Here is a 10494-nt window from a genome sequence, read left to right on the forward strand (position 1 = left end):
TTCATTATTTACTGTAAACACAATACCTTGAAAATTAAACCACATTGTTCATGTCAGACATGGAACTGAACGCAACTACAAAGTAGTCACTACTTTGGTATTGACTGCTGTCGACCTCATTCAGTATGTTATCGTTTTTTGTCAAATGTCTACGTATGTTAGTTAATTTAACTCAGATAGCAAGACTATGTTATTTATAGTGCATGCATATTTCTATATATGACAGATTTCTGTTATATAAAGCATGCATTTTAAAGCGACAGTTCTACGTGTCCTGTTAATTCTCACTGACATTAAGGATAGGGAATGGGGGAGAAATGACGACTACACTTCGCATGCTGCTTTGACTGCCTACCGGAAATTATAGCACGAATTACTGTAGCACGTTCCGGTATATCCTATTGTAACACTATCGACCTTTTTAGAGTCGAGAGACTCTGCAATAATGAATCAAAGAATGAGATTTGTACAGTATGCAGTGTATAAGAAGGTCTGTAGAATACAATATTCTTTGACTGTGTGAAGTTTAATGTTTATATGTAATTAACAAATGTTTATAATATTATGTAAGTAACAATAAGTATCTTTTATTTAACTATGTATAATTGTTCGTAAAGTGAAGTCAACACCAGCTCAGGGCTAAAGTCAAATATAGGTGAAAACCAGTAGGGATTTACCGACGTTCTGGAAGGTCGTAAAAGGTGGAGATATTTTTGCTGCTAATGGAAGCAGATAGGAAAGGGGAGAAATAGGGTAAATCAGACAGGCGCAAGACACTGTTGAGGCAGGTGACGAAAGCTGATGCGCGCTGTACTCCGCAATATTGTTTAAACAAAGCTAAAGTTTAACTGCTTAATAGATGTGAGTGAAGGGGAAATGCTAAGGTACAAGTCTGCAAAGCTTTAGAGGAGATAAAAAATTACCTCTGCAACGAGTGTTGGTTCCTGGATGTGAAATGGTCTAAGGCATCCATTACTTAGACTGACGCAGACGAAGACAAGTAATAATCTCCGTCGCTGCAAAACGGTGCGTGACTTCAAAGCAGCTAAATCTCCACCAACTGTGCTCACAACGACACTACTGAAATTAATCGTCCATGGTTCTGTATACGAGCTGTGTTGACAGGTTTTCGCGTGTTTTGTTCAACAATAATTTTATTGTTTTTTTTTTACGCAAAAGTAGTCATTTAACCTAAAGTGTTCCAAGTAGGGATCCTTTCCTGTACCTAAGAGAATGAAACCAAGATTCCATTGGTGTGAAACATTATTGCCCAACTGAGCGTTTTCTAAGAAGTAAATTTAAATGATCACTCAAGTGCAACAATTAAAGTAAATGTGGAGAATTGTAGATTGCCTCGAAAGTAAGTAAAGTAAATAACAATTCTACCTAGTGTGTAAACTTGGTTATTAGGATCTTCTGTCCAAGAAATTACATAAAGTAACTATTTCAATAAAACTAAGAAAAACCAAGTATAAAAAACCTTTTGCAATCATTTCGATACTAACAAAAGTATCGTAAAATATTTCTTGTGTATAATAAATATTTTCAAAGACAGTGTTGTAGGCATTATTGTCGTTCCGGCGTTGTTTTCATGGACCAAAACTTTCCAAATGTGTGCGTGTGACCAATTCTGAAAGCAGTCATTATTCAGTTATCTACGTGCATTAGCCTGTTCCCTCAGTAATAGAAATTATCAAAAGAGAAAGAGTTTTAATAAGAACCAAGATATAGTAAAGACTAAATTTGGTGAATTTGTTGAACAATGTCAATCGATTCGTCATATTGGCTGTCGACCGTGTTTTTCAGTATTATTATCACTCGCAAGAAGTAGTTTGAAGAAAAAGAAAAACTGCAACCAAGACTACACGATAACTTCACATTTGACCAAGCTTTATCAATCATGCGGCATCTGAGTTCACTAGTGGTTGTTAAGGAGGTAGTTGTGTTTAAGTGCTTCATTACCGAAGATACTATAACATTTGAAGTACTAAACGTAATTGCAAGATTAGAAACCGTGAGTGTTGTAAGCGGCAATTAGACAGGACTAGAACAAATACTACGTGTCATACTATCGTTATATATCTCTTAAGGTGACAGAACAGCACTTCCATCGTCATGCTACAGTTATGCTATGAATATCGTTGTAGCTACGGAAATGAGATAGAGTCTATGGATATTCTCCAAAATAAACACGGCACTACGATGATAATCGAACTTATTTTCTTACATAGAACTCATGGTCATTTATACTGGAAGACAAATGAAATCATTTTCGCAAATCAGTCATTGTTTTGCTACCTGCTGGGATAAAACAGAAGTTGGTTCTTCAGCATTCCCATGCTGAAACCGCCATTTGCAGGGCAGCGCCGTGTTTGCACTTAAAATGGAAGATTCCCGAAGTCAACAAATGATCTTGATGAAATTGGCGGGTTTGTAGAGGGGACAAAATAATGCAGTTCATATTTTTTGTTTGTGCCCAATTTCGTTTTTAAGGGGTAGAACATACCCCGAAAGGTAACTTGGCGTATTAGGTTTCGAGGAAATATCTTCGAAACGATGATCTATAAAAATGTTCTCATATGAAAATTTATATTTAATTAAAGTTCTTGAAAACTGTGTAATCGGACTTTGTAATAATTTGAATTCTGCAAAACACTCCACCAACGTTAATTAATTTTGGAAATTGAAAAATTTGTTACAACATAAATTGAAGAAGCTTTCGAGCTACATACACTACTGGCCATTAAAATTGCTACACCACGAATATGACGTGCTACAGACGCGAAATTTAACAGACAGGAAGAAGCTGCTCTGATATGCAGATGATTAGCTTTTCATAGCATTCACACAAGGTTGGCGTCGGTGGCTACACCTACAACGTGCTGACTTGAGGAAAATTTCCAACCGATTTCTCATACACAAACAGCAGTTGACCGGCGTTGGCCGGCTGAAGTGGCCGTGCGGTTAAAGGCGCTGCAGTCTGGAACCGCAAGACCGCTACGGTCGCAGGTTCGAATCCTGCCTCGGGCATGGATGTTTGTGATGTCCTTAGGTTAGTTAGGTTTAACTAGTTCTAAGTTCTAGGGGACTAATGACCTCAGCAGTTGAGTCCCATAGTGCTCAGAGCCATTTGACCGGCGTTGGCTGGTGAAACGTTGTTGTTCAAATGGTTCATCATACACATCCATGCCCGAGGGTGGATTCGAACCTGCGACCGTACCGGTCGCGCGGTTCCAGACTGTGGTGCCTAGAACCGCTCGGCCACTCCGGCCGGCGAAACGTTGTTGTGATGCCTCGTGTAAGGAGGAGAAATGCGTACCATCACGTTTCCGACTTTGATAAAGGTCGGATTGTAGCCTACTGCGATTGCGCTTTATCGTATCGCGACATTGCTGCTCGCGTTGGTCGAGATCCAATGACTGTTAGCAGAAAACGGAATCGGTGGGTTCAGGAGGGTAATACGAAACGCCGTGCTGGATCCCAATGGCCTCGTATCACTAGCAGTCGAGATGACGGGCATCTTATTCGCATGGCTGTAGCGAATCGTGCAGCCACGTCTCGATCCCTGAGTCAACAGATGGGGACGTTTGCAAGACAACAACGATCTGCACGAACAGTTCGACGACGTTTGCAGCAGCATGGACTATCAGCTCGGAGACCATGGCTGCGGTTACCCTTGACGCTGCATCACAGACAGCACATGCGATGGTGTACGCAACAACGAAGCTGGGTGCACGAATGGCAACACGTCATTTTTTCGGATGAATCTAGGTTCTGTTTACAGCATCATGATGATCGCATCCGTGTTTGGCGACATCGCGGTGAACGCACATTGGAAGCGCGTATTCGTCATCGCCATACTGGCGTATCACCCGGCGTGATGGTATGTGGTGCCATTGGTTACACGTCTCGGTCACCTCTTGTTCGCATTGACGGCACTTTGAACAGTGGACGTTACATCCAGATGTGTTACGACCCGTGACTCCACGCTTAATTCGATCCCTGGGAAACCCTCCATTTCAGCAGGATAATGCGCTACCGCATGTTTCAGGTCCTGTACGGGCCTTTCTGGATACAGAAAATGTTCGATTGCTGCCCTGGCCAGCACATTCTCCAGATCTCTCACCAACTGAAAACGTCTGGTCAATGGTGGCCGAGCAACTGTCTCGTCACAATACGCCAGTCACTTCTCTTGATGAACTGTGGTATCGTATTGAAACTGTATGGGCAGCTGTACCTGTACACGCCATCCAAGCTCTGTTTCACTCAATGTTCAGGCGTATCAAGGCCGTTATTACGGCCAGACGTGGTTGTATTGGGTACTGATTTCTCAGGATTTATGCACCCAATTTGCGTGAAAATGTAATCACATGTCAGTTCTAGTATAACATATTTGTCCAATGAATACCCGTTTATCATCTGCATTTCTTCTTGATGTAGCAATTTTAATGGCCAGTAGTGTAAAACAAAATTCATCAAGATTTCAATCTATCGCGGCTGACCTTCTAAACATGCTGATCCGTATCAGGCATATTACAGTACACTGGTAAGGCTTGGTGAAATGTGTCGACCATTTACTAGTGACTTCAGCTTAATTGCATTGTTTCCCAAGTGGCAATTGACACCAAACTTGTGCTGGCATACGCCTTCACGAGCACACAGGTCAGCGCTAGAAAACATCATACACCAGGCGCTGAACTAACCGTGCCTGTGGCAAGAGAGGACCAAGACACGCCCCAAGGCTACGCCCCCTGGGCAGCGTGCATATAAGGTCGCCGCCGGCGAGCCAGCTGTCTCAGTCTCTCAATCTCAGTACCCCAGTGCGTTGTATCGGGTCTCAGTTCGCGTCGCGTTGCACCTCTACACGTCGCACTGTGCTCTAGTCTTCTTCCGCAGTAACATTCGTCGCCTCGCACCTTAGCTAGTCACGGACTAGATTCAAGAATTAGTACATGTTATTTGATTGCTGTTAACTATAGAACTTCGGATTGGACATCACTGAAGTTATGAACTCAATTGGTTCCTGTAACAAAGCGTATTTTAACCACGTGTGCATTTTGTGTTGTTGTGCGAGGAAAGCGGCCACCCACCTACCACACCACCCTCTTCTCATCCAGCCAGGAACCACAAAACATTGCAAGAGGACACAGCCGCCGCGCGGGATTAGCCGAGCGGTCTATGGCGCTGCAGTCATGGATTGTGCGGTTGGTCCCGGTGGAGGTTCGAGTCCTCCCTCGGTCATGGGTGTGTGTGTTTGTCCTTAGGGTAATTTAGGTTAAGTAGTGTGTAAGCTTAGGGACTGATGACCTTAGCAGTTAAGTCCCATAAGATGTCAAACACATTTGAACATTTGAACACAGCCACAACAAAAAACATTCAACAAAACTACATCTGAAAATCTACTCCCGCAGTTCTTCCAACACCTAAAGCCGTATGCATCTCGCGACAGCATGTGTCCCGCTGAGCCCTTTGGGATCACCAGATGACAAGTTACTTGTCTTCAGGTACGTTGCCCGAAGTGGTATCTTTGAGACTGACAGTCCTAAGAATATATCAATAATAAGATTTTTCTACCCCACTATTTTTTTTGGAAAGAAAACATCTTTCAAATATCTTTTGACCTGGTCAAGAACTTATTTACCGATTTCGATGCTGTCACAAGGATATTAGGTACTTCAAAAAGGGATTTTAGAATTCTCGCTCGAAACTCACGATCAGTTTCTTTTAAAACTTTGAAAAGGCAGGTGGTCAGTGCTAAAAAACGGTTTTGATCATCGTACCCAAGGACAAGGAGCTTGTTCATCCGGTTATCCAAAAAGGATTCTACGACACGGGTACAGACGTCTTGCGTGTACGACTGTCAATGTTGGAAGAACCTTGCGAGAAGATTTTCAGATGCAGTTTTAAGTGTTATTTTACAGATTGTCTTTAGTGTAATAATTTTGTTTCATAATAATGAGTTACATGCGAGTTTCAGTAAACAAAATACACGTAAGTGAAAAAAAAAAACGCCAAAAATAAATGTAAAACGTAAAGTAACAATTTAAAACACAAAACAAATATAAGTAAAGTAAATAACTAGACTAACAGTGAACGTTTAGATATTTTATTTACGTATGTCGAAAATACTCTGATAGCACATTGTGTACAGCTTATTTTCAAAAAATGGTACTGGAGAGACTAGTTTTGTTACACATTGATGAATGTAGCCGGTCGTAATGGCCGAGCGGTTCTCGGCGCTTCAGTCTGGAAGCGCGCGACCGCTACTGTCGCAGATTCGAATCCTGCCTCGGGCATGGATGTGTGTGATGTCCTTAAGTTAGTTAGGTTTAAGTAGTTCTAAGTTTTAGGGGACTGATGACTTCAGATGTTAAGTCCCATAGTTCTCAGAGCCATATGGACCATTTTTGATGAATGTAGCTTAAAAGCATCTTTAGTTTGTGTTGTAACAAAGTATTCATTTTCACGGTTAAATAATGTTAGTAGAGTATTTTGCAGAATTTCAAATTATTACAAAATTAGATTATAACTTTCAAGAACGTTAAAACTTTTGTATGAGAAACTCTGTTTATAGATAATAGTTTCGAAGTCATTCGCTCGAAACCTAATATGCCAAATTACCTTTCTGGGTGTTTTTTTACCCCTTAAAAGTGAAATTCGGCACAACCGTGGACTACATATTGAATTTTTTGTTCCCTCTACACACCCGCCAAGCTTCATGTAGACCGTTTATTGACACTTAGGAACTCCCGCTTGCAAGTGGAATACACCTGTCAGTATAGACAAACTGTTTTGCACCCAAGCGTCCACACTTCAGCATCTGACCTGCCGCACAGGGGAAAATAAGCATTATGGCGTGCTCTTGCCACATGTCTCTGGAGGTACTAACCAACTTGTATCAAATACAATTATTATTCTGCAAATGTAGTAAATATTGATGTAATGTTCAGCACAGCGTCCTCAGTCACCAACAGAAATGTTTGCCCTTATACCCGTCACTCCGTGTACACTGTGTTTGTTATTACAGCCTTCTGACACTATTCTATCGTGTTCAATAAATAGTGGGGACGTGGTATTCTTGCCATTTCTTCCTATGCCCTCGTTAGGCAGCATACGTCGCAGACAGAACGAGCGTATAATTATTACAACTGCATCCCGCATCTGGAAGAATCCAGTTGTTGAGCTCGCCGGTAGTCACCCTGGTTTTTACTGACAAGGGAACCTCCCCATCGCACCCCCCTCAGATTTAGTTATAAGTCGGCACAGTGGATAGGCCTTGAAAAACTGAACACAGATCAATCGAGAAAACAGGAAGAAGTTATGTGGAACTATAAAAAAATAAGCAAAATATACAAACTGAGTAGTCCACGCAAACATATACAACATCAAGGACAATGGAAGCTCGGGAGCGCCGTGGTCCCGTGGTTAGAGTGAGCAGCTGCAGAACGAGAGGTCCTTGGTTCAGATCTCCCCTCGAGCAAGAAATTTTTCTTTATTTTGGCAAAGTTATGATCTGTCCATTCGTTCATTGACGTCTCTGTTCACTGTAATAAGTTTAGTGTCTGTGTTTTGCGACCGCACCGCAAAACCGGGCGATTAGTAGACGAAAGGACGTGCCTCTCCAATGGGAACCGAAAACATTTGACCGCAAGGTCATAGGTCAACCGATTCCTCCACAGGAAAACGCGTCTGATATATTTTATACGACACTGGTGACGGCATGTGCGTCACATGACAGGAATATGTTGTCGACCCACCTAACTTGTACACTTGGTGAATGGGTAAAAAGGTTCTTCTACTTTGCCCGATTTAGGTTTTCTTGCGGATGTGATAATCACTCCCAAAAAAGTGATGAAAACATAAGAGTTTGTCACATAAACTGCAACACATGAATCCAAAAGTCTCACAGTCGCAAACTTTTCCCTGTGCTCTGTCAAAACATATGTTTTTAACGTTTTCAAATTTTCGTGTGTAGACCTTCAAATCCTGCATATGTCCAAGCAAATCTGAACATGGCCTGGAATTTTGGAGAGCGAAGTTGATTATGTGTGAGTGCCTGAACTTTGATAATTGTCTGAAAATAAAAAATTAAACTTTTTGCTCGAAGGAAGACTTGAACCAGAGACCTCTCGCCCCGCAGATGCTCACGGTAACCACGGGACCACGGCGCTCCTCAATTCTGGTTATCCTTGATGTTACTTATCTTGCGCTTGGACTACTCCGTTTGTACATTTTGCTTATTTTTTTAATAGTTCCACACAACTTCTTCCTGTTTTCTCGATTGATCTGTGTTCAGTTTTTCAAGGTCCATCCACTGTGGCAACTTATAACTCAATCTGAGGGGGGTGTGATGGGGAGGTTCCCTTGTGAGCAACGTGGGAGAGGGGCCCCCTGAGCCGGACCCCGCAGTGTGTCGTCAGCGGAGGCCAGGCACGGTCGAGAGGGCCATAAATCGCGGCACAGCATAGGTGGAATAAATTAAAATTCAATTTACCGTGCTTAATTGGAGGATGCCGTCGGCGGAAGCTTTCTATTTACCGGCAGCGCGGCGCGGCCTCGCGTACTTTAGGAGGCGGCGGCGCTTCCCAGGCGCTGCGGCTATTATATGGAGCCGCCCGGGCGGGACCCGCCGACCACACGCGTGTCGGTGCGGCTGTTCCCAGGACACTGCGCGACTGTCTGACCAAACAGCTTTTTGTGTTTCGACAGTTACAGCTTCCAAACTTCCTGGCAGTCAACAAGAGGCCAGAGCAGGACTTGAAACCCGAAGTGCTCTACCGACAGAGTTACCTAGGCCAACACCGACTCAAAGGAAGGTGGTGGTGGTGGTGGTTAGTGTTTAACGTCCCGTCGACAACGAGGTCATTAGAGACGGAGCGCAAGCTCGGGTTAGGGAAGGATTGGGAAGGAAATCGGCCGTGCCCTTTCAAAGGAACCATCCCGGCATTTGCCTGAAACGATTTAGGGAAATCACGGAAAACCTAAATCAGGATGGCCGGAGACGGGATTGAACCGTCGTCCTCCTGAATGCCAGTCCAGTGCGCTAACCACTGCGCCACCTCGCTCGGTCAAAGGAAGGCTTCGGCGCTTGTTCGTGACGTCACGTCAGCTAGGCACGGCGAACGCCAGGTCTGTTGCACGCATACTCATAATGGTGATGTCTCCCTCTCTGACACAGGAACATGTGAGACTATTGGCGGTAGTTGACCAACACACATTGTTCTGAGAGATTTCTGCAATGAATTAATTGTGCAACTCATTACACTTCTTAACAAATAGTGTACTCCTGAACTTAAATTTCCACCTGTTTTAAGGATTGACATACAAAAACAACTTCATGGTCCAGCAGCAACAGAATTCGTGCTTCTTTACCTTTTTTGTAAATCAGAGGAAGTTACGTTTGTACTGGGTTGCTTTTACAAGAAACTGTGAACATATTGGTGCTCTTCCTTATGTATCTTGGTTGACTATGGGGTGAGGAGCACTGAATGTTAATGAAATATCTTGCGATTGTACACGTTGGGGGAGGGGGTGGGGGACAGAAGAAGCGGCAAAAGAGAGATACTTGTTTTATCAAATAATTTTTTTCTTATATTATAGAGTTTCTCCTTTCAGTTGCAAGAGGGGAATATTTATCTTTTTTAATGTGCATGTTTAAAAAAGTTTAAGCTCAGCAGTATTTTCGATGTATGAAGCTATTTTGTTTCCTGTTTAGAATTCCTTTCGTTGAAAACGACTGTAATCTAATGGCTGGCAACAGTTGGACATTTACACATGTACATTAGTTCGCATTTCCAGTGACGATGTCAAACGAAAATAAATAAATAAATAAATAAAATGGTTCAAATGGCTCGGAGCACTACGCGACTTATCTTCTGAGGTCATCAGTCGCCTAGAACTCAGAACTAATTAAACCTAACTAACCTAAGGACATCACACACATCCATGCCCGAGGCAGGATACGAACCTGCGACCGTAGCGGTCACTCGGTTCCAGACTGTAGCGCCTAGAACCGCACGGCCACTACGGCCGGCAAATAAATAAAAGAAACGAGTTAATTGTAAGGGGGTTGGGGTAAGTTTCGATAACAAAATGGATCAAGTAAATATAGTTACTTGAATGTAAAATTTCCGAAGCTTGCAATGGGGCAAAGCATCTTCTCATACTGATATACGTTTGTTTCGACAGGATTCAGTAATGCGGAACTATGATCTTCATTTGTAGCTTTACGATAGTAAGAAAATCTTTCATCTAAATAAAACTGCAGAATCCAAAACAATACCAAAAACTTTCTCCAAAAATAAGAGATTTATAGTGATAAGCATGCCCAGGCGGTTCTGCCTGCAACAGACCTGGCGTTCGCCGTGCCTAGCTGACGTGACGTCACCAACAAGCGCCGAGGCCATCCCTTGAGTCGGTGTTGCTCAGGCACGACTCAAGACCCGCCCGCAAATGGCAGACGTTTCAGGTTCGAGTCGCAATCCGGTTGAGAGT

At 42.9% G+C, this 10494-nt stretch overlaps 1 non-coding gene across 1 annotated transcript; it reads right to left on the reverse strand.

Annotated features, from left to right (window-relative positions):
• Nucleotides 1-8992: 8992 nt before the first annotated feature.
• Nucleotides 8993-9065, reverse strand: Trnaa-ggc. Its single transcript has one exon. It is a non-coding gene; the product is annotated as a tRNA-Ala (tRNA).
• Between the last annotated feature and the right edge of the window lie 1429 nt (nt 9066-10494).

Source organism: Schistocerca americana, chromosome 8, assembly GCF_021461395.2.
Source record: "Schistocerca americana isolate TAMUIC-IGC-003095 chromosome 8, iqSchAmer2.1, whole genome shotgun sequence".
Lineage (NCBI taxonomy): Eukaryota > Metazoa > Arthropoda > Insecta > Orthoptera > Acrididae > Schistocerca > Schistocerca americana.